The 24,583-nt window shown below is 40.4% G+C and overlaps 1 pseudogene across 1 annotated transcript; it reads right to left on the bottom strand.

The window, feature by feature from the left end:
- Positions 1-3,476: 3,476 nt before the first annotated feature.
- LOC105976343 (telomerase reverse transcriptase-like) lies at positions 3,477-23,664 on the bottom strand (annotated as a pseudogene). Its single transcript, XR_016030097.1, has 9 exons — positions 23,290-23,664; positions 22,782-22,908; positions 7,129-7,273; positions 6,617-6,769; positions 6,558-6,569; positions 5,314-6,343; positions 4,447-4,989; positions 4,055-4,327; positions 3,477-3,970 (listed from the first exon to the last, which is right to left on the bottom strand). The product of XR_016030097.1 is annotated as a telomerase reverse transcriptase-like (transcript).
- Between the last annotated feature and the right edge of the window lie 919 nt (positions 23,665-24,583).

Genomic DNA, 24,583 nt, shown 5'->3' with positions numbered 1-24,583 from the left:
TTTTTCTTGTTTTATTTTATTTATTTATTTTATAAGCATGCGAGCTAACAATTTAAGCATATTCTTAATTTTCAGGACCAAAAATCGGGAGCTCATACGGCCGTCCCAAAACAAGGCTAAATTTCACACGGCCGTGTGAAAAATCGGGGAAGCTACTGTCCGATTTTTGCTTGGGGCGCGGCCGCGCGAGAAAAACACTATAATCTCACACGGCCGTGCGAGGAACAGACAACTACTGCCCCAATTTTGCAATTCGCACGGCCGTGCGAAAATCAGTTCAAAACTGACACGGCCGTGCCAGATGGACAGAAGCACAATAAAAGGCAAAAATTTCAGTAGCCCAGACATGGCCAAGACGACTAATTCAGGTGTATTCTATTCTTAAATTACGTGCTAATTACATTGAGGGCAATGTAAATTTTAATTTTGGAGGTGGAAAATTACTTGCTTTAATTTTTTAGTTTGCATGCCTTAGTTTTTTTTAATTGAGTTATTTTATTTTAGTTATTGCTTTCGAAAAAAAATGTGTTTGAGATAAATGCTTCGATGAATCATGATGATGAAAGATGGTCGATGTTTAATGGTGAAATTGCTTGCTTTATCTTGATTTTGATCGAATTTTGGTGAGCTTTTGATTCAAAGTGTCGTAGGAAGGAGTCATTGTTAGGAATCTCGAATTATGCGTTGCTTTGGTTGAAAGTTTTGTGTTTTAAAATTTGAGTTAATTGATGCTATATCATATGCTATTCGGTTTTAGAACTTGCCTTAGGAATTTACAAAGTGAAATATTAAATTCTTGAGCAATTTGGGAAGTGATTTGGGCCATCTTTGAACCGTTTGAGCCTTTCAAGCCTACCTTTAAATTTTTATCATTCGGACCTTGATTGAGCCTTGGAGAAACGGTGTTCTTTCTTTTAGCCAATGTGTATAAGGTAGAATAAATGGAGATTCTTGAAAATTTACCCTTTGGAGTTCGGTTGGAAAATTTTATAAGGTCATTCTTCTTCCTCTTTTTTTTATTAAAAAAAAAAATGCGAAAGTTATATATAAATATATTTATATATAAAAATAAAAAATAAAAAATAAAAAAATAAAAAAAAGAGAGAAGAAGAAAGAGAGAGAAGAAGAAGAGACTAGAAGGGAGATGAAAGGACTAGTTGTTGAATTTATTTTTTGAAAGCTCGATCCATTGTCTTAAGAGCAAAAGTGGAGACTTTTGAACTCTTAAGAATCGAGTTGATTAAAAAGTTCTTAGAGGTGAATTCATTGTTTCAAACGTCTATCATTCAAAATTTGGCGTAATCACCTCAATTCAAGAAGCATAGCCACTTTTACCCATACTTTCTACCTCGAACCAAAAAGCCTAACATTTGAAAGCCAAAAAGTCCCAATAATCCCAATAGCTCAGTTATTTGATACTAGCCTAGTAAAGAAATTTGGTGAGTCTTTGGAGTTGAATATTATTATGTAAGTATAAATTTTCTCTATTGTTAATTTGCAAATATGGGATACTTGAAGCGATAGCATGGCTTGTGTTTTTTGGCAAGGGTGACTGAATACGTATCTTTGAATTACGAGCTTGTAATTTTTTTAGAATTGTCATGATAATTGCAAGTTCTGAAAACATGAAAGTTGATAATTAATCTATGGGATGAGAGGCATTTGTTGAAAGTGTTGCTTTGAAAGTTGCTAGTTTTTGCTTGAGGACAAGCAAAAGTTCAAGTTTGGGGGTGTGTTGAGTGTATATTTTACACTCAATGTATACATTCTTACGAGGATTTTTGTATACTTTTATTGATTTAAATGATGCTTAATGAATGGTTTATTGTATTTTAGGCACAACTTGACGATTTGGGAGTTCCAAGGACGAAACGAGCCAAAAAAGGTCAAAAAGGGGCAAAAACGGAAGAAAACAAAAATATGCTGAAAATTGGTCCGCGCGGCCGTGCTAAATTTAGCCTATTTTTGGCGCGGCCGCGCCAATTGCAGATTTTGGACAGAAGGTTTCGGCGATTCTCGCGCGGCCGTGTGAGAATTACACTGATTTTCGCGTGGCCGCGCCAAAACACGCTAGAGACAATTTTGGACTTTTAATCACACAAGGAAACCTAAAATCATCTACCAAGTTGGGACATCTATTTAAGGGCAAACCAAACACGAATTAAAGAACTTTTGAACACAATCTTAGAGGAAGAGGAGCGAGAGAGCGAAGAAACGAAGACGGAGAATTGACAAATCTTCATCATGATTCTTCTTTCACCTATCTTTTCTTAATCTAGGACTTTTATTACTTTGATTATGTTTGTCGTTATGACTAGCTAAGTTTTTAATCTAGGATTTTGTTGATACCCTATGTGGGGATGGTGAACCCATTTTCTTGAGATTATGCAATTATGATTTTATGATTATTTCTTCTACTTGTTATGATTGTTAGTGCATGAACTTGATCAATTTATGTGATTTATCTGTGATTATTGGGATTGACTCGATAGAGCTATTTTGATAATTGGACGGTAAGTAGAAGAACCTTCGAGTAGTTTTCACCGGATGAGTGTGTCAATTGCATGTGGTGTCGTAGATATACAAATATCACCTTAGGTAGCCATTTACGAGACTTGTTTGTTAATGCTTTATTCATAATTGGTTTGCATAGACATATAGTGAACCGTTTATGAATAATAGACTCATAATACACGCGACATCGGGTTATGAGTAAATTAGTGTCTCGGGTTAATAATCATGAATCATATATTTCATAATTGAGGGTTTTGGGTGAGCAATTCTTGCATAGGGGGAAGATAAAATCATATGTCCGTTTTTATTGATATTTTCTCGTGTTTAATTGCTTTCATAATTAGTTTAATTATTTAGTTGATTAAATTTGACAACTTTGCGTAGGCTGGATAAAAATCATAGTTGTTAGAATTTGGTACTTAGGATTAGGTAATTTGAGTATTCCCTGTGGGATCGACATCCGACTCTCACGAGTCCACTTTTACTACTTGTTTGCGATACGTGCACTTGCGTGTTAGGTATTTAGCCCCAACAACAATCAAACTCATATATTGAATCTTCCACAACCAGTGAATTTCGTTTGTGTATCGATATTCCGAAACCAAATTAAAATGTCCCGATTCAGTCCAAACTTGACTTGCAAAATCAGTTAAGTGGTGTTTGCAAATGATTATTTAAAAGAAGAAGTTAGTGATTGTGATTTAAGTTAGTTTTAAGTGCTTATTTCTAAAAGTTGGGGGTGTTTGCAAATATTTCGGAAAATGAACTAAAATTGAAAAAGCAGGATTAGGGGTGCTTTTAAAAAAATAGCTTAAAGCAGATTATTTTAAGAGAAGCAAAAGCAAAAGTTGATTTTGCAAACACCTAAAAACAGATTATGAGCAAAAAAAAAACCGCATAATCACTTTCAAAAAGCATTTGTAAACACCACCTTAGTAATAAAGCAAGAAAACGGTTACATGTGCGAGAACGAGGTTGATCGAGAAATTCATATAATCCATCCCCAACTTGTACATGTGCTTCAAAAGCTATATGCCCCCTCAAAATAGTTTTCGACCAACAGTTTTTACCAACTTAATAAAAACAAAAGGAGAATTCTCAGTTCTCGAACCCAAAAAAATGGAGTAAAAATCAATATTTGATTCTCCAAAAAACAGATGAATGTTCGTCATCAATAGCATACTTGAGCTCAGATGACATGTGTGCTATCTCCTCACATGCATTCAACTTTGTCCTTAGAAATGGAATCAGATTCTTGTATCTCGTTTGCTTTTTCTCCAGCACTCGATTATACGCATATAGTCCAAGAAACAAAACTTCCGCCCTTTTCACTTCATATTTCGGACGAAAAGCAATATCAACTCCACTAAACGAATACATCTTCTTCTCTATGAACTGTCTCGTGCACCTGCATTTGTGATCAAATAAAAACAAATTTAAAAAAAAATAAAAAAAAAAAAATTATTCATCTGCACGCACCCACATGGATGTGTGTTTTTTGTGATTAGAACTGCAAGAAAAAATTGTGATGTTTTAGTACCTTACAGAAGCGACGATGGCGTTGGTGATGAATTGCGGGGTGAATTTAGGTAGAATCGAGAGGTTTGAGAGATGGCAAACGAATTTGATGGCACAAAGAAGAAAGATTTGGTAGATGTTGAGCCTGACGACCCCTGGCGAATTGACGTTGGAATCGTAGAAGAGAGGATGGCATTTGTTCGACATATAAGCACGCAGCTTTGATTTCAACTGTTCGCCTACTTTACCTTGACGACTCACTGTTAGAGTTGAACTCAAATGAAAATCGAGATACCTGCAAAGACAAAAATTCGAGCATTATTATATAAAGCCAGCTCAAGAATTTAATATTTGATTCAGACAAGAAAGAAACATGCAAGAAGACGATGAAATTAAGGAAGAAGATATAACAACCTTGTGTAGTCCGCTTGAATTTCTAACGTGGAGCAATTGACAAGCACTCCACTCCAACGAAGAAACGAGACGCCATCTCGGCCAACATATGGTCTACTACTTGACCGGCATTCTTGCCCGTTTTTCATTTTAAAATTCAGACCGTACTTGTCCTTATTCATATAGCAGTTGTAATCACGAAACCCTCTGTCCACACAGGAGAAGTACATAGAAGCCTGTTTCTCCGAAGTCGATATGAAAAGGAAGTCGTCGATGAACCTAAGCAGAATATATTCGCAACCGCATGCAAACTTTTCTTTTCCATTTTTGCCCCCCGCCGAAGATGAAGCACCATTGGTCTCACGAGCTTTCTCGATAAACGGGTAGACTACGTTCCTTTCCATGTGGCCGTAATAAAGCGAGCAGAGGAAAGTACACAAAACGCTACCTTGAGGTATACCAACATTCTGCAAGTAGAATTTCTTATTGCCGCACCACGTTGCGTTTTATGTGCTCTTTCAGAGTTGTGTTAATGTCTGCTTTTCGTATTGTTCGGTCGAGTGCCTGAAACGACATACATAATGAAACTATACAAGATATTGATGTCAGCACTCATTTTTTATGCAATAACTAAATTAAAACCAATCAATTTTGAAGTAATAATTCGGAACCAAAACTCTGTAATAAATTAATGATCAGTACATAGGGGAGGAATTATTATCATAACTAGAGGATTTTCCTGCCGCAAAAACTAAAAAATAACATTTCTCAAAGAAATCGAAATATATAAATAATTACTTTTTTGCTAATAGAAATCGAAATTATTGTTCCACGTGCAAGCAAATGAAAAGATCAATGACGCAGGAAATATCGAATTTTGAAGGTTACCTTATTAACGAGAACGCCATCCAAAGACTTTGGAGGAGGAATTGATTTGATTTTGCCAGACGATACGGTAACAAAGTCTTGATCTGCTAGTGCCAGAGTATGGTGGACCTTCAACGCCTTCTTCGTGCAGAAAACCTGAGTGAACTTTTCGAGAGCGTATTCATCGTCCGATAAGACATCCTCCATCACACTAAGCAGTTTATCGTGATTCACCGAATCGAAAGCTTTCGACACGTCAGAAACCACAATGAATACCCTCGGCATTTTCGACCATCTCTTCTTCAAACGAGACAAGAAAGGGACGAGCTTTCTGTACACATCGTTGTAGTCGAAAACCGACGAACCGAACTTCTCTCGTTCTTTTGTCAACGAACCTCTTAGAACCACTTGAACATCGTTAAGGACCTTGTTTACGGAACCGTCGGACTGAAATTTAGAAGAGGTTGAGTTCAGACGCAGTTTTGACGATGCTTGAAGATTCGCCAGCATTCTAAATCCAGTTTTCTTGGGAAGAAGTCTGACTCGTGAGAAACCGTGCGATCGGTTTTTTAATATTTTTCTAACGGCCGAGACATTTAAAGGGCGAAATGTATCGTTCTTCATGCATTCAGCTTCTCTTATCAGTTTCCGCCACGTAGATTTACGGTAATACAGAACCTCGTTTCTCTCAAAGTCACTTTCGGTGACGTAGAAGTTGGCTTGAAACAACGGCGACACGAGGCATTTAAAAAACCAAAATATCCAGCATCCGAGAATCACGTGTCTGGCAATATCCGTAATACCAAGTACACTGCAGCCATTATGGATATTATCATGCAATAACGGAAACTTCGATATTTTCAGGTTATGAAAACATTCCTTCAGTGAGAACTTTTCGAATTTTCGGAGACGAATGAACTTAAAGATGTTCGTTCTTAGAATCCTCCAATTAGAATGCTCTCCCAGCAGTTTGGGAGGGACGATTCTCCTACAAATTGCCCATACAAACGATTCTACATCTTCCTTGCGACAATAACACGTACTAGGTTTCCTTCGTTTTGAGTGTCAACTTGTCCACCCGTACACAAGTATGTCCCTGAATCATTTCTCTGAACTCACAAATGTTAGAGAAATCAAAAGCACGAAACCATCCTATTAAACTTTTTATTTTTGATTATGTTTTTTTTCGGATTAAAAAAAAAAGATGGTAAGTTCATTGAAAAACTTATAAAGTATATCTGTTTTATCACAAAAATTGAAGAAACAAGAGAACCAAACTTCTACACCATACAAGAATAAAGAAAGAAAAAAATGCTATAGTCACTAATGAATACCGACCTTGAACCCAGCTCCAGAAACCGCACTTGCATCTCGGTACGAGGATCTGATGGGGCAGTGTTTATCCAACAGCCTCAGATGTAGGCAATTGTGAGTATTGTCTATGAGGCTTTCGAGAAACTTAGTAACGGTGTGATATCTAAAATGCAAAAAAATGTCAATTGTTGTTACGAGATTCTGAAGCAGGATAAAGTTGCAAGTGAGCCAAACTACAAAGATAACAAACATACAGTTGCCAACCGGATGAATTACGACTCAAAAGAAAACCACTAAAACCATGACTATATAAACTATAATCACGAGGGGGACAAAATCAAACATTTAATGGAAATAATTTCGTTTTTATTTTTTATTTTAGGTCCTCGAAATACAATAGTCGTTAGCCAGCTAAACTGCAAAATATATTTATTAACCGCTACATTCATATGGTCGACAAGTGCTAATTATAACATAAGAGAGGTGAAAAATGTTATTCGTTAAAATACAGCTTTTACTTACAAACAGTTGGATGTGGCAGGAGAACTATTTTCCCAGCTGCAACATGGTCCAGTTTCAGGATTATTGCCAATGCCAAACGCACCGAAGATGTCGTTGAACAAAGTAGAAGCACCAGAAACATCGGGATTTAAAGTATACAGTATGTCTGTTTAATGTTAAGTACTGTGTTGATAACTGTTGTGGATTCAGACCCACAAACAATAATAAGCCACACAAAATGAAAATCAAGCCAAGAAAGAACACACAGATACCACTGTGTCGACTCAACCGACTGTTGACACCGTTGCAGATAATACAACTACAGTTACCACAGATCTAAAACTGAAAGCTATAGAACAGATAAAGAACACAATATTTAAAGTGGTTCGACCTGTATCACCACAGGCCTACATCCACTGTGCAAAGAGAACAAAATCCACCAGATGAAGAAGGTTACAGATTACAAGATAGTGAAAACACTCAAGCTCTCAACAGCTATTTCTCCTAAGCTGTATTGACACTCCCCTGTGTATACCTCACTATTTCTCTCTTGTTTCCCAACCCCAAATCTCACAAAACGTGTGGAGATTTCCTTCTTGCTTTCCCTCTAGCTTATTCCTTTTGTTCTTGAGTTTCCAGCCCTTCAAGCCTTATCCCCTTGATTAGCCTTAGCCTCCAAGCCTCATCCACCAAGTGCTTTATATATGCAGCAAACCCTAGCAAAAAGCAAACTTGGTCCCCAAGAAAACCACTGAGAGCTCGACAGGTGTCCACTACTGTCAGAGTGGTCCTCACAGATTCTGTCTTCTAGTGTAACAGCTCCTTACACTTTCCAGCTCATCCTTTTGGCTTTACTCTAACTGCTGACCCAGATAAAGTATCCACTTAGCATGTACACATGGATATGAGTCACATAATAACAATTATCCACCTTGACTCATACTCCACGTAGGCTTCTCTTCCCTCTCACCTAGCTTCTTACCAAGCTAGCACTGCCTACAGCAGCTCACCAAGTCCATACAATACTTGAACTTTGAAACCGGTAAAGATTTTGTTAGCATATCAGCAGCATTGTCATCAGTATGCACCTTCTCCACCTTGATCCGACCTTTAGAAACAGTATTTCTCACAAAGTTCAGTCTCACATCAATGTGTTTAGATCTCTCATGAAACACTTGATGTTTTGTCAAGTGAATTGCACTCTGGTTGTCACAGTACACATTCACATTCTTTTGCTCAATCCCCAACTCCTGAACCATCCCAATCATCCATATAGCTTCTTTGACGGCCTCAGTCACTGCCATATATTCAGCTTCCGTAGTAGACATTGACTTCCAACTCACTGCAGTCCCAAACAGAGTGAACACATATCCTGTTAAGGATTTTCTTGTGTCAATACTACCAGCATAATCTGAGTCCACAACACCCTTCAATGCATCAGCTTCTATTCTATCATTCCGCTTGAATAGAAGTCCAATCTCAGCAGATCCCTTCATGTATCTTAAAGTCCACTTGAGTGCTTCCCAGTGTACCTGCCCTGGATCAGCCATAAACCTGCTGATCACACTTGCAGCATGTGCCAAATCTGGCCGACTGCACACCATGTAATACATCAAGCTCCCAACCGCATTAGCATATGGCACCTTTGCCATGTACCTCTTCTCTTCATCAGTTGCAGGTGCTTGGGACTTTGAGAGTCTTAAATGCTGCCCCATAGGAGTAGACACTGCCTTGGACTGATGCATGTTGTATCTCAACAAGAGCTTCTCAATATAAGACTTTTGAGATAGGAACAAGTAACCACTTCTTCTGTTCCTCAATATCTGCATTCCCAAGATCATCTTGGCAGACCCCAAGTCTTTCATGTCAAACTCAGATTTTAGCTTCTCCTTGATATCATTTATCTCCTCCTTGGACTTGCTTGCAATGAGCATGTCATCCACATACAGCAACAAGTAAGCTCCAACTCTCCCTTTTGCTTTTCTTACATATACACAAGAGTCATAACTGCATCTGTCGAAACCAATTGATAACACAAAGTCATCAAATCTTTTATACCACTGCCTTGGACTTTGCTTAAGTCCATACAGTGCTTTCCTCAACAATCAGATCTTGTCTTGGTTAGATTCCTCAATGAATCCCTCTGGCTGATCCATATGAATCTTTTCCTCCAAGTCACCATGTAAGAAAGCTGTTGTCACATCCATCTGTTCCAACTCAAGGTCATACTGAGCTACTAGTGCCAAAACGATTATGATTGAGCAATGTTTAACCACCGGTGAAAAAATTTCATTGAAATCTATCCCTTTCACCTGTGAGAATCCCCTAGCAACCAATCTAGCCTTGTACCTAGGCTTCTCCACCCCGGGGATTCCCTCCTTCTTCTTGAAGAGCCATCGACAACTCACCGACTTCTTCCCACTTGGTCTCTCCACCAAGACCCAAGTCCCATTCTTCTTCAATGAAGCTATCTCTTCCCTCATAGCTTCACTCCACTTTCTCCTTTCCTTCCCATTAATTCCTTCCTGGTAAGTGGCTGGCTCACCTTCTTCAATCTCAGAAGCAACATTGAGTGCATAGGAAATCATATCAGCTTGTCCAAATCTTGTAGGTGGTTTAATTTGCCTCCTGGTTCTATCTCTGGCCAAATGGTAATCTTTCAGATCCTCCTCTGATTCAGAACTTTCACTGTGATCAGATTCTTCCTGCCCATCTGTGGTCACAGCCTGCTCAACTGTGGTCTCTTATGGAAACTCCACCTCAATCTGAGTACCATTACTTGAAGTTCCTTGAGTAGACTGATATCCAATCATCTTTCCCATCTTAGATTCATCAAAAACTACATCCCTACTCACAATACACTTCCCTTGACCAGGTTCCAGACACCATAACTTAAACCCCTTAACCCCGGTTGGATAACCAATGAAGGCACATTTGAGGGCTCTTGGTTCTAGTTTATCACCTTTAACATGGGCATAGGCTAAACAACCAAAGACCTTCAAATTACTGAAATTAGGAGGTTTACCATACCATTTCTCATAGGGAGTTTTGAACTCAATTGTTGTGGAGGGACTTCTGTTGATGAGATATGTTGATGTTGCCACAGCTTCTCCCCAGAACTTCTTTGGCAAACCAGCACCAATAAGCATGTACCTTACTCTCTCCAGAATGGTTCTATTCATTCTCTCAACCACTCCATTTTGCTGAGGAGTGTGTGCTACTGTCATGTGCCTTGTGATGCCCCTAGTTTTGCAGAAATCATTGAATTCACCGGAAACAAATTCCAAGCCATTATCTGTCCTCACATGTTTCAGTTTGTTTCCTGACTGATTCTCCACTTCCACTAGCTAATCCCTAAACCTCTGAAATGTTTCATCCTTCGATTTCAGAACAAAAGTCCACAGCCTCCTTGAGTAATCATCTATGATTGAAAGAAAATACTTGCCACCACCAAGAGTGTCTGTCCTAGCTGGTCCCCACAAGTCACTGTGAACATAATCCAAAGGCCCTTTTGAAGTGAGTGATACAGTACCAAAACTGATCCTCTTAGCCTTTCCAAGAACACATAACTCACAGAACTCCAACTTATCTACCTTGTCCTGTCCTAACAACAGTTGTTTAGACAATTCATGTAGACCTCTCTCACTGATATGACCAAGCCTCAAATGCCAGAGCTTAGTCTTATCATCCTTGTGGTTTTCAATACTAGAAACACTACCAATAACCGTTTGTCCAAACATATGGTATATTCCATTGTTTATGTATGCCTTCATCACAACCATAGACCCCTTAGACACCTTCATAATGCCATTGCCCCCACTGAACGTGTGGCCACTCTTGTCTAAGACTCCAAGAGATATCAAGTTCCTCTTGACTTGAGGAACAAATCTCACTTCCGGTAAGACCCTCTCAATTCCATCAAACATCTTGATTCTTACTGAACCAATCCCTTTCACATAGCAAGCATCATTATTCCCCAATAAGTCTGTACCCCTCTCATTTAACTCGAGAGTTTCAAACCAGTCCTTATTTGATGTCATGTGAAAAGAACACCCTGAATCCAATATCCAATCCTTCTTTTAACATCACCATCAGTGACAGCAAGGACATCATAGGATTCAAATTCCTCAGCTATAATACCAGCTTCTCCATTGTTCTGCCTCTCATCTTGTGCTTTCTTCTCCGGGAAATCCTTCTTGAAGTGACCAGGTTTCTTGCACCTATAACACTTCCATTCACCCTTTTTTTACCAGAGTCTTCTTTGTTAGAGTAGGTGACCAACAAGCCAACATGTGGCTGTGGTCTTTCGTATTTATTATTGTAATAAACGAACCTTTATTCGTATTAATGATAAAACATCTTGGCATTCTATATCTTTGTCCCTTTGTCACAAGCATAGATATAGTCCTTACAGTTATTACAAGTACTAGTAATTGATCGTTAGGATCGTGAGATATTTACTTAAGTATTATAACTGTTAAACGTGTTCCTAGTCGAAGGGTTACGCCACTAATGAGGATATCGGCCTTTCCCATTAAGACTAGCACTTAGTGTATGTGTACTGCATCTCATCAGTAAACGGTATTGTGATATCGGCATGCATAAGTGGGTGCTCGTAAGTTGACGAGTTCACTGAACTCCCTCACCCTAGAAATCTCTAAGTGGTTCCCAATAATCGAGTAGAGATATCTATGGTATAGTTGTACACCATTAGTCCTTATGACCTAGACATCACCGTGACTTCACTAGAGGACCAGCTGTATCGTGACCTGTCCCTGAGTTCCACCGAGGACCATCCCAAGGGCCAGTGTTCGTGCAGTCCGAAATCTAGTGGGAGGTCTGTGCATTGTAGTTGGGGATTCGATCGCTAGAATAGTCTTGGATGTCCTGTGTGTTCTGAAAGTTTGTAATCATTCTAAGTCTCTGGCCAGAGCTGACTAAGTGATGATTAGAGAATTCGATTCTCTAAGTCATGCACGTAAGGATTACAACACTTAGAACGATCGCACCGTCATCGAACATATAAAGAGGTCTCGATGAACCAATGCATCTAGTTCGATCGGGACATATGAATCGAAGGGACCGTACTGTACGTTAACTATATCTGAAGGTTCTTGCAGGCACTTCATTTGTATCTAGGGAATCATGACGCGTAGTTGCTAGACGCCAATCTTGATTCGTTGGGTGATTGAGGTGAAACGAGCTTCATCTTAATCGTAACTCGAAGGGGACGAGTTTTGACCACAAAGGGTTGTGGGCCCACGGCTAGCTTACACCTGAACCATCGAGGGTCACACTGCTCGTGCACATGAGATCTTTGAATAAACGGTCAGAGATAAAATAGTTTATCTTTGCATGTTTGGAAGTCAATATGATTGAGTCCAACATTCGTAATTTGGAATTATGAATGAGAATAAGAAAAGGAAAAGAATAGGCGAACGTGTTAGTGAACTTTCTAAATCGGGAAGTTTCCAAATTTAGAAAGTCCACTGAACTAGGGTTTCCACTTTTGGAAAGTTGGAAAATAAGAGATGGCACTCGTAATGACGAGGAAGTTATAATGATTCCGAAAATGCAATCGTTCAAATTTTTCGGTCATTGAATTGAGAGAGACGAGCAAGTAAAGGAACTAACGAGCTTAAGCTGTTGGGCCCAGTCCAACTTAAGCCCGCTAGGGTTTTATGCAAGGGACTATAAATACATGATTTATAGACCTTGCACAAAAAAACAACAACATCAAACCCTAACCCTAAACGGCCGACCCCTCTCTCTCTCGCCCTCTCTCCCGCGCGGCCACCTCCGCCGTTGGCGCCGCCCCATCGCCGGAATCGGCCATCCCTTGGCCGATCCATTTCGGTATTCTTTTCTCCTTTCTTTTTCTTCCGTTAATTCTAACTACTTCGTGTCTAGTGCCACGTTTTAGTAGATCGAAGTATACGAGGTGAAATCCGAGAGGAGGAAGACTGTAGATCGAAGAATCGAGGAGCAACGCACGAGCCGAAGCCGCACGCTGCCCCACGCGCCGCCCGGAAGTTCGCGCGTGAAACTCACGCGCCGCCGTGACCTCACGCGCCGCTGCTGCCGCTGCACCGCTGCTGCCCCGATTGTACGGATTGGTTTCCGTAGCAATCTCGACGTGCTATACGCTCCTACCTCACGCTTCAAGAGGTAAACACGCGAAACCCTAGTTTCGATTCGATTATGTTTAAACTATTATTTCATGTTTGTTTCGTATGATTTTATGTGATTATGTGTAATCGATTAAATCATTGTAAGCATGTTAATTGGTTTAAACGCGAGCATGTTAGTTGATTTAAATTCGATTGAATTTATTAGCATGTATGTTGTTTTTAATTTCGCTGGAAGCGCAAAGGTACGCGATTAATTGAATTTAATTTATCGGGCATGTTCTTATGTGTTTTAAAGTCGTTTGAATCGCATAAATTTTTGTTTTCCGCTGCGTATGCATGCCCGAAACCCAACAGTGGTATCAGAGCTCGTTGCGTAATTAATTGCGTTGTATAATATGCTATGATTTTATGCATGTTCGATTTATTGAAGTAGTGATTGTCGTATTGTGTAATTGGGAGTTTTCGTAAGTTTAAAATATTTTTGAAATATTGTTTAGAATTTTTCCAGCTTTAAAATTGTTTAAAATTGGAAAATCGGATCTGAAAATGTTTTTAAAACATCGTTTTTTGTTTAATCGGATCGAACCGGTCGAACCGGCCGGTTCGATGGTTGTGCACGATTTAGTTGACCGAATCCAAGTGGATTCGGGTCGGTCAGACCGGTTCTCGATCCGACTGACCCGGCCCACTGATTTGGGTCAGCTGGACCGGGCAGAACCGGACCGCTTCGGTCCGAACCGGTCAGACCGGTTGGGCCGAACCGGTTCACTAAAAATAAAAAAAATAAAAAAAAATAAAAAAAATTATTTAAGATTTCTAAAATTAAACTTAAAACAAATTGATTTTAATTTTTGGAAAATTATTTTCAATTAATCCCAATTAGATAATTGGATCGACAATCATCTATTTTAGTAAATAGGTGTTAGATTAATTAATTAATTTAAATTGTTAAATTGATTTCAATTAATAGAACACATATATAATATTGATTATAAGTTCAACTTAATTAGTAGTACCTCAACATTATGTGAATGATTTATGCTAGTTGAGGTTCTATAATTATTTTGAAAATCCGATAATTAATTAATGTAATTAATTATGTAGTTAGGTCGTATGTTCCTCTTAGGACAATATGCGCTTCCATATACCTTTAGAGAACATAGATGTAGGACTCACATAGACCAATCCAAAACCTTCTGATGAGATAAAACTTTTAAATAAAATCCCTCATTCTTAATTCAATTAAGAATCATTTCAAGCTATAAAGGAAAACCCAATCTGTTGAGTTATTTCTTTCCTTCTGCCAACGGTTGGATTATGTGTAGCCCTTTACTATAGTGCAGTAAGCCGTGTTAGCGGGGAGTGCTATGGTAGAGTAAGCTGTAATTCAATTGACATATTGATGAAGGTAGCCATAGAAAAGGGTTATGTTGGATTAACGTGGTCGGCTAGATTAACTAGGGACTGCATTAGTTTGGCATAATCAAGTTCTATGAGCATCTTTGATTGGTAGGTTAGACTTGACACACGACGATTTTGATATTCGCGAGATTAACTTAGGTCATTATCAAGTGTGAGGAAAATTTATTTAGGGTCATATTGTGGATATGATTGATTGTGATCTACCTTTGGGCAAATATAATCGGGCTAGATTAACTACGGGTTATATTTGTCTATTGGACCTAAAGCCCATTAAGAAAAATCAGTTTTCTCGTTTGTCTACTAGAGGGAAGTGGAACTCGATAAAATTAGTGGGAGAACAATTAAATAACATAAGTCCAAACATTTAATTGTAACAATCATTTAACGCGAATCTCTAATAATCCTCTTCTCTATATGTCTCAGATAATTATGTCTAAGAATCCCATAATGTCAATCCTCGACAATAAACTCAATGGCCCTAATTACCTAGATTGGTTGCGTAGTCTTAAGCTTGTGCTAACTGTTGAGGGGCGTCTCTATGTTTTGAACGAGAGGCTTCCCGCCACTTTACCTGCCACAGCGACTGATGCTGAAAAGGAAACTTATGAAGTTTGGAAGAAAGATGACACCCATGCTAGGTGCTATATGATAGCCGCCATGGAGCCCGCGCTTGCGAGGAAATATGAGTCTCACTTGCATGCTTTCGATATAAAGGCTCATCTCGATAGCATGTATAGTGAGAATATTAGGGCATCGAGGTACGCTGCTACAAAGGAGTTGATCACAGCGAGACTGCGCGAAGGGGTTTCGGTCCACGAGCACTGTCTCAAAATGATCACTCTCCTTGAAAAGCTAGTGAATCTTGATGTCACCCTCCCGGCCGAGCTCTCGTTGGATTTGATCCTGTTGTCTCTTCCTAGTTCCTATGAATCGTTCATAGTGAACTTCAACATGAACAAACTAGATCCTCCCTTGGATGAGTTAATGAACATGTTGGTCAGCTTCGAGTCCACCATTAAGAAAGAGAAGTCTGTTCTCATTGCTGCTACTTCTGGAAAGAAGAGTTCTTTCCAAAAGAAGAGAAAGGAAAGAGTTCCCTTCCCTAACAGCAAGTTCGAAGTGGGTGAAGGTAATGGGGGCCCCAAGGCAAAGGTTAGCAAACAAGTTGATGATGCTTGCCATCACTGTGGAAAGAAAGGACATTGGCGCCGCAACTGCAAGGCTTACCTAAAGCAGAAAGGTTCTGAAAAGGGTACGTATTTCATTGACGTAAATTTGTCTGTCAACTCTTCTTCTTGGGTATTGGATACGGGCTGTGGCTCACATTTGTGCAATGATTTGCAGCTAATGACAAGAAGTCGAAGACTTAGAGCGGGTGAGACCTACCTAAGGATGGGGAATGGAGCAAGAGTTGCTGCTGAAGCCATTGGCACAATTTACTTAAATGTTTTGGATTCTAGTTTTCCTATTGTTTTGAACGATTGTTTATTTGTTCCGTCGCTCATTAGAAACCTTATTTCTATTCCTGTATTAGATATTGAAGGTTTTACTTTTGTTTTTGGAAATTCGATTTGCATTATACAAAAGAATGAGAATTTAATTTGCAAAGGACGACTATTAAACAACTTGTACGAACTAAATCCAAGTGAAATACCTATTAATGTTATATCAGCAAAACGTAAGGAGATAGATCAAAACCCCGCACAACTTTGGCACGCTAGATTGGGTCATGTCTCTTTAAGAAGGATGAACGATTTTGTTAGTGAAGGATTGTTCTCCTTGGAGGACGTGAAATCACTACAAACTTGTGAATCTTGCCTTAAAGGGAAAATGACCAAGTCACCCTACAAAGGGAAAATGGAACGAGCCGAGGGTCTTTTGGATTTGATCCATACAGACGTATGTGGTCCACTAAGTGTTAGTGGGAAGGGTGGATACAACTACTTCGCTACCTTTACCGACGATTATTCTAGGTATGGGTATGTGTACTTGATGAAGTACAAGTCTGAAACATTTGAAAGGTTCAAAGATTTTAGACACGAAGTGGAAAAGCAACTCGGACAAAGTATTAAGAAGCTGCGATCCGATCGTGGTGGAGAATACTTGAGCATCGAGTTCATTGACTATCTAAAAGAGAATGGGATACAATCCCAATGGACTCCACCGGGAACTCCTCAACTTAATGGAGTGTCCGAACGTCGGAATCGAACTTTATTAGATATGGTTCGATCAATGATGGGGTTCACAAACTTACCGGCATACTTGTGGGGTCATGCACTCCGTACTGCCGCGTATTTGCTGAATAGAGTTAACACCAAAGCAGTTAAATCCACACCTTATGAACTTTGGCATTCCCGGAAACCCAATTACAAACATATTAGGATATGGGGTTGTCCCGCTTATGTGAAGCGATTAGTGGGAGATAAGTTGGATAGTAAATCCGACTTGTGCTATTTTGTGGGGCATCCCGAAGACTCAATGGGATACGAGTTTTATTATCTCAAAGAAGCAAAGACGTTTGTTTCGAGAAATGCCACCTTTTTTTTGGAAAGGGAGTTTCTATCCGATAGAAAGGGCAGCATGATAGAACTTGAAGTAGTTCAAGAACCACAAAGTGAAGTTCAAACGCAAGAACAAGTAATCGAACCAATACAACAAACCACTAATATACCTCCTGAACGTACGGTACGTAGATCCGAAAGAGTTCGGAAAATGCCGGATAGGTTATTCCTCCTCGAAAATGATGAAGATCATGTTGATCTTGGACAAGATCCAAGAACATACAATGAGGCCGTATCAGATGCGGACATGGGACATTGGCTAACTGCCATGAAATCCGAAATGGACTCCATGTACTCCAACAAGGTGTGGACCTTGGTAGATCCACCTAAGGGAATTGTTCCTATAGGCTGCAAGTGGATCTATAAGAAGAAAATTGGAGTGGATGGAAAGGTGTCGACCTATAAAGCTAGATTGGTAGCAAAAGGATACACTCAAAGGCAAGGCGTTGACTATGAGGAAACCTTTTCACCAGTCGCGATGCTGAAGTCCATTAGGATTTTGCTGGCCATAGCTGCGTGGTACGACTACGAGATATGGCAAATGGATGTGAAGACCGCCTTCCTTAATGGAGACATTGAGGAAGAAATCTACATGGCGCAGCCGGAAGGCTTCATATCTTCTGGAAGTGAGCAAAAGGTTTGCAAGCTCCAGCGATCCATTTATGGATTGAAGCAAGCATCCCGTAGTTGGAACAGTAGGTTCGACTCAACTATCAAAGAGTTTGATTTTGAGAAGAATCCGGAGGAACCTTGTGTATACAAGAAGGTTAGTGGGAGGGCAGTGATATTTTTAGTGCTTTACGTTGATGACATTCTACTCATTGGGAATGACGTAGGAATGCTGCAACAAACGAAAGCATGGTTGTCCACACGTTTCTCAATGAAGGATTTGGGAGAAGCATCTTATGTATTAGGAATACGCATCTATAGAGATAGAGCAAGAAAGATGCTTGGCTTATCCCAAAGCATGTACATAGACACCGTTATGAAACGGTTTAGCATGGAAGAATCCAAGAAGGGATTCTTGCCAATGTCCTATGGGGTTCGTCTCTCGAAATCTATGTGTCCGCAAACACCTAGTGAAATCGAGGAGATGAAAAGGACGCCTTATGCTTCTGCCATAGGAAGCATAATGTATGGCATGCTATGTACGAGACCCGATATTGCGTATGCTGTGAGTGTCACAAGCAGATATCAGTCTAACCCCGGCCCGGCTCACTGGAAAGCCGTGAAAGATATCCTCAAGTACTTGCGAAGGACTAAGGATATATTTTTGGTCTATGGGGGTGCCGAGTTGAAATTAGAGGGTTTCACTGACTCTAGTTTTCAATCGGACGTGGACGACTCAAAGTCGAATTCTGGATTTATATTCACGCTTAATGGTGGTGCCGTGTGTTGGAAGAGTTCCAAGCAAAGCACGACGGCCGATTCCACTACCGAAGCGGAATACATTGCAGCGTCTGAAGCTGCAAAAGAAGGGACTTGGATAAGGAAGTTCATCCAAGAGTTGGGTGTCATTCCTGATGCTAGTGATCCAGTACCGTTGTACTGTGATAACACCGGAGCCGTGGCACAAGCTAAGGAGCCACGATCTCATCAGAAGTCGAAGCATATTCTGAGGAAGTATCACGTGATCCGAGAGATCATTGATAGAGGTGAAGTTAAGGTAGAACGAGTCACCTCGGAAGAGAACGTTGCAGACCCCTTCACGAAGCCTTTACCGAGATCGGTCCATGAGAAACATCAAGAGTCGATGGGAATGCGATTTATGGGTAGTTGGCTTTAGGTCAAGTGGGAGATTGTTAGAGTAGGTGACCAACAAGCCAACATGTGGCTGTGGTCTTTCGTATTTATTATTGTAATAAACGAACATTTATTCGTATTAATGATAAAACATCTTGGCATTCTATATCTTTGTCCCTTTGTCACAAGCATAGATATAGTCCTTACAGTTATTACAAGTACTAGTAATTGATCGTTAGGATCGTGAGATATTTACTTAAGTATTATAACTGTTAAACGTGTTCCTAGTCGAAGGGTTACGCCACTAATGAGGATATCGGCCTTTCCCATTAAGACTAGCACTTAGTGTATGTGTACTGCATCTCATCAGTAAACGGTATTGTGATATCGGCATGCATAAGTGGGTGCTCGTAAGTTGACGAGTTCACTGAACTCCCTCACCCTAGAAATCTCTAAGTGGTTCCCAATAATCGAGTAGAGATATCTATGGTATAGTTGTACACCATTAGTCCTTATGACCTAGACATCACCGTGACTTCACTAGAGGACCAGCTGTATCGTGACCTGTCCCTGAGTTCCACCGAGGACCATCCCAAGGGCCAGTGTTCGTGCAGTCCGAAATCTAGTGGGAGGTCTGTGCATTGTAGTTGGGGATTCGATCGCTAGAATAGTCTTGGATGTCCTGTGTGTTCTGAAAGTTTGTAATCATTCTAAGTCTCTGGCCAGAGCTGACTAAGTGATGATTAGAGAATTCGATTCTCTAAGTCATGCACGTAAGGATTACAACACTTAGAACGATCGCACCGTCATCGAACATATAAAGAGGTCTCGATGAACCAATGCCTCTAGTTCGATCGGGACATATGAATCGAAGGGACCGTACTGTACGTTAACTATATCTGAAGGTTCTTGCAGGCACTTCATTTGTATCTAGGGAATCATGACGCGTAGTTGCTAGACGCCAATCTTGATTCGTTGGGTGATTGAGGTGAAACGAGCTTCATCTTAATCGTAACTCGAAGGGGACGAGTTTTGACCACAAAGGGTTGTGGGCCCACGGCTAGCTTACACCTGAACCATCGAGGGTCACACTGCTCGTGCACATGAGATCTTTGAATAAACGGTCAGAGATAAAATAGTTTATCTTTGCATGTTTGGAAGTCAATATGATTGAGTCCAACATTCGTAATTTGGAATTATGAATGAGAATAAGAAAAGGAAAAGAATAGGCGAACGTGTTAGTGAACTTTCTAAATCGGGAAGTTTCCAAATTTAGAAAGTCCACTGAACTAGGGTTTCCACTTTTGGAAAGTTGGAAAATAAGAGATGGCACTCGTAATGACGAGGAAGTTATAATGATTCCGAAAATGCAATCGTTCAAATTTTTCGGTCATTGAATTGAGAGAGACGAGCAAGTAAAGGAACTAACGAGCTTAAGCTGTTGGGCCCAGTCCAACTTAAGCCCGCTAGGGTTTTATGCAAGGGACTATAAATACATGATTTATAGACCTTGCACAAAAAAACAACAACATCAAACCCTAACCCTAAACGGCCGACCCCTCTCTCTCTCGCCCTCTCTCCCGCGCGGCCACCTCCGCCGTTGGCGCCGCCCCATCGCCGGAATCGGCCATCCCTTGGCCGATCCATTTCGGTATTCTTTTCTCCTTTCTTTTTCTTCCGTTAATTCTAACTACTTCGTGTCTAGTGCCACGTTTTAGTAGATCGAAGTATACGAGGTGAAATCCGAGAGGAGGAAGACTGTAGATCGAAGAATCGAGGAGCAACGCACGAGCCGAAGCCGCACGCTGCCCCACGCGCCGCCCGGAAGTTCGCGCGTGAAACTCACGCGCCGCCGTGACCTCACGCGCCGCTGCTGCCGCTGCACCGCTGCTGCCCCGATTGTACGGATTGGTTTCCGTAGCAATCTCGACGTGCTATACGCTCCTACCTCACGCTTCAAGAGGTAAACACGCGAAACCCTAGTTTCGATTCGATTATGTTTAAACTATTATTTCATGTTTGTTTCGTATGATTTTATGTGATTATGTGTAATCGATTAAATCATTGTAAGCATGTTAATTGGTTTAAACGCGAGCATGTTAGTTGATTTAAATTCGATTGAATTTATTAGCATGTATGTTGTTTTTAATTTCGCTGGAAGCGCAAAGGTACGCGATTAATTGAATTTAATTTATCGGGCATGTTCTTATGTGTTTTAAAGTCGTTTGAATCGCATAAATTTTTGTTTTCCGCTGCGTATGCGTGCCCGAAACCCAACATTCTTGCCCTTTACTGACTTAGATTTGTACTTCAGTTTCTTGTCCATGAAGTCTCTCTTCTCAGATCTGCCCCTAACACTGAGTCCCTCTCTAGATTCATGAGCTTTCCCTTCAAGTTTCTTCTACAATTCTTTAGCCTTGATTGCAGATTGCACCTCTTCCAGTGATATGGTTTGTTCCCTCCCATACACCAATGCATCCTTGAAATGCTCATAAGACTTTGGAATAGCATTGAGTAGCATCAGAGCTTTATCTTCATCTTCAAGCTTCACCTCAATATTCTCAAGGTCATCCAGAATCTTGTTGAACTCATCTATCTGTTCTGACAGAGGCTTGTCATCACTCATCTTGAAGGAATACACTCATTGTTTCAAGTAGAGTCTGTTTGTGAGAGATTTGGTCATATACAGTTGTTCCAACTTCAACCAAACGCCTTGTGCAATGGTCTCTCTAGCTACTTCCCTCAGAGCCTTATCGCCAAGGCTCAAGATGATCGAGCTGTGAGCTCTATCCATCAAGTCATTCTTCTCCTTTTCTGACAAGGAATCCGAAAGCTCTTTGGCACCCTTCAAAGCATCTATCAACCCCTGCTGCACCAACATGGTTCTTATCTTCACCCTCCAAAGACCAAAATCACTAGATCCCGAGAACTTCTCCACCTCAAACTTGGTAGATCCCATACTGTGTGCTCAGATCTTCCCAAAGACGGCGCCAATTGTTGTGGATTCAGACCCACAAACAATAACAAGCCACACAAAATCAAAATCAAGCCAACAAAGAACACACAGATACCACTGTGTTGACTCAACCGACTGTTGACACCGTTGCAGATAATACAACTACAGCTACCACAGATCTAAAACTGAAAGCTATAGAACAGATAAAGAACACAATATTTAAAGTGGTTTGACCTGTATCACCACAGGCCTACATCCAATGTGCAGAGAGAACAAAATCCACTAGATCAAGAAGGTGACAGATTACAAGATAGTGAAAACACTCAAGCTCTCAACAGCTATTTCACCTAAGCTGTATTGACACTCCCATGTGTATACCTCACTATTTCTCTCTTGTTTCCCATCCCCAAATCTCACAAAACCTGTGGAGATTTCTTTCTTGCTTTCCCTCTAGCTTATTCCTTTTGTTCTTGAGTTTCCAGCCCTTCAAGCCTTATCCCCTTGATTAGCCTTAGCCTCCAAGCCTCGTCCACCAAGTGCTTTATATATGCAGCAAACCCTAGCAAAAAGCAAACTTGGTCCCCAAGCAAACCACTGAGAGCTCGACAGGTGTCCACCACTGTCAGAGTGGTCCTCACGGATTCTGTCTTCTAGTGTTACAGCTCCTTACACTTTACAGCTCATCCTTTTGGCTTTACTCTAACTGCTGACCCAGATAAAGTATCCACTTGGCATGTACACGTGGATATGAGTCACATAATAACAATTACTTTTCTCGATATCTGGTAAAGGATAAAAGATACAGTTCATCAGAGTAAAACCCCGGTTGGATAAGCAAAAACAAATAGGTACCAAGGATACGATTCTTTGGAAACATTGATGTCGACTTATCGATCTTATAGAATGCGTCCCATCTATCAATCTCGGCATTTCTATTCATCTTTGGTGCCTCTTGGAAGACGGAACAACAGAAGCAATGAGAAATTTTCTGCAAAAAAATCGAAAACCCGAAAATCAATGTTATATAGGCAGAAAACGAAATAAACAACGAGTAGCCAAAATGGACGACATTAATAACTTTTGCATAAAATAATGTATCTTATCTTGATTCCAGGGTTTCAAAAGAGCATATAACTAAGAAATGCATAGTTATTACAGAAAAAAAACAGAACGACGAAAAAACAACGGTAAACTAGAAAACTTGGTGGACGATTACTAATTTTTAACTAGAAGTGTGCAATTAAGTAAAATACTTATTCCCGCAGGGCGCAGAGTTGAAGATGCTCGATGGGGAACTGGCTCGTATCTCGAGAACTATCAGACGATTAATTTCTACAAATTTGTCAAACATAAGTACCGAGATACTTACACTCTCGTAGCTTGTCGAACTTGTTGGGGATCGTGCACGTATACGCAGCGGAATTTAAAATTTTTAGATCGAACTAGTTTCGATTACATGCATAAACTAATCACATAGTCAACGTACCTTAACGCTTCCGCCATACATATGGTAATTATCGATTTAATTGAAAAACACATAAAACCGAAAATTACGAAACATGCTTGTTCATCATTCAATAAAATCGAAACACGTAATCACATATTACTCATAATCATAAATTATAATTCATATAAACATGCTCGAATTAATTTACGAAAGTTTCGATTTATTTACCTCTTGTAGCGTGAGATTTCGACGAATCGAAACCTAGAACCAATCACGTACAAGCTGCAAATTACCAATCCTCAGGGCTGCAACTCACGGATGGAACAAGCTGATCCAGCAAGCGACGAACGGCGGTGTGTGGCAGCAGCAGCGGCGGTACGTGGCAGCAGCAACGGCGGCGCGTGGGCGGCGTAGCGGCGCGTGCGGCGGTGCAGCGGCGGTGCGTGGATTCGTCGGGGCAGCAGCTCCTCTCCAATTAGGTTTCACCTCGTATTTTCGACCCACTCGAACTACAACACTAGATGTAAACAAGTTAGATAAACAACAAGTAAACGAAGGAGAAGAGAGGAGAAAACCGGCGGTGATCGGCGGTGGCGCGGCGGGGCAGCAACGGCCGAAGGGATGAGCGGCTAGGGCTTGCGCGGCTAGGGTTTGGTGCAGAAAATCTGATCTCAAACTCTTGTTTGAGATCGATTTATACTTAGGGTTTTCAACCCTAGTGGGTTTAAGTCATTGGGCTTGACCCACTGATGTATTAAGCCCATTCCCTCGTCGGCCTCGTTTCTAATAAACGATCGTTCACAAAAATATAACAAAATTATATTTGTGACGAGCTCAAAGTCCTCGTCGATACGAGTGCCTCTTCGAAATTTCCAATTTCGAAAATTGGAAACTTCCACTTCAGTGGACTTGCTAAATCGGGAAACTTCCCAATTTAGAAAGTTCACTAAAATCCGCATGTCTCTCTTTCTCTACGTTTATTCCGATTCGCAATCCACAATTACGAATCTTGGATTCAATCATATCGACATCCAATCGTTCAAAGATTAACACATTAATCTATGCTTGTTGTTATCAAGGATCTATATTACACGAGAAGTGTGACCCTCAATGGTTCAGGTGTATGCTAGCCGTGGGCTCACAACTCTTTGTGATTCGAACAACACATTGTTTTTATACGAACTCCTCCCAAGAGTCCCGATTAGAGTAAAACTCA

This window comes from Erythranthe guttata, chromosome 2 (assembly GCF_056151865.1).
Source record: "Erythranthe guttata isolate IM_541 chromosome 2, IM_541, whole genome shotgun sequence".
Lineage (NCBI taxonomy): Eukaryota > Viridiplantae > Streptophyta > Magnoliopsida > Lamiales > Phrymaceae > Erythranthe > Erythranthe guttata.
This window is presented reverse-complemented; position numbering and strand designations above follow the sequence as displayed.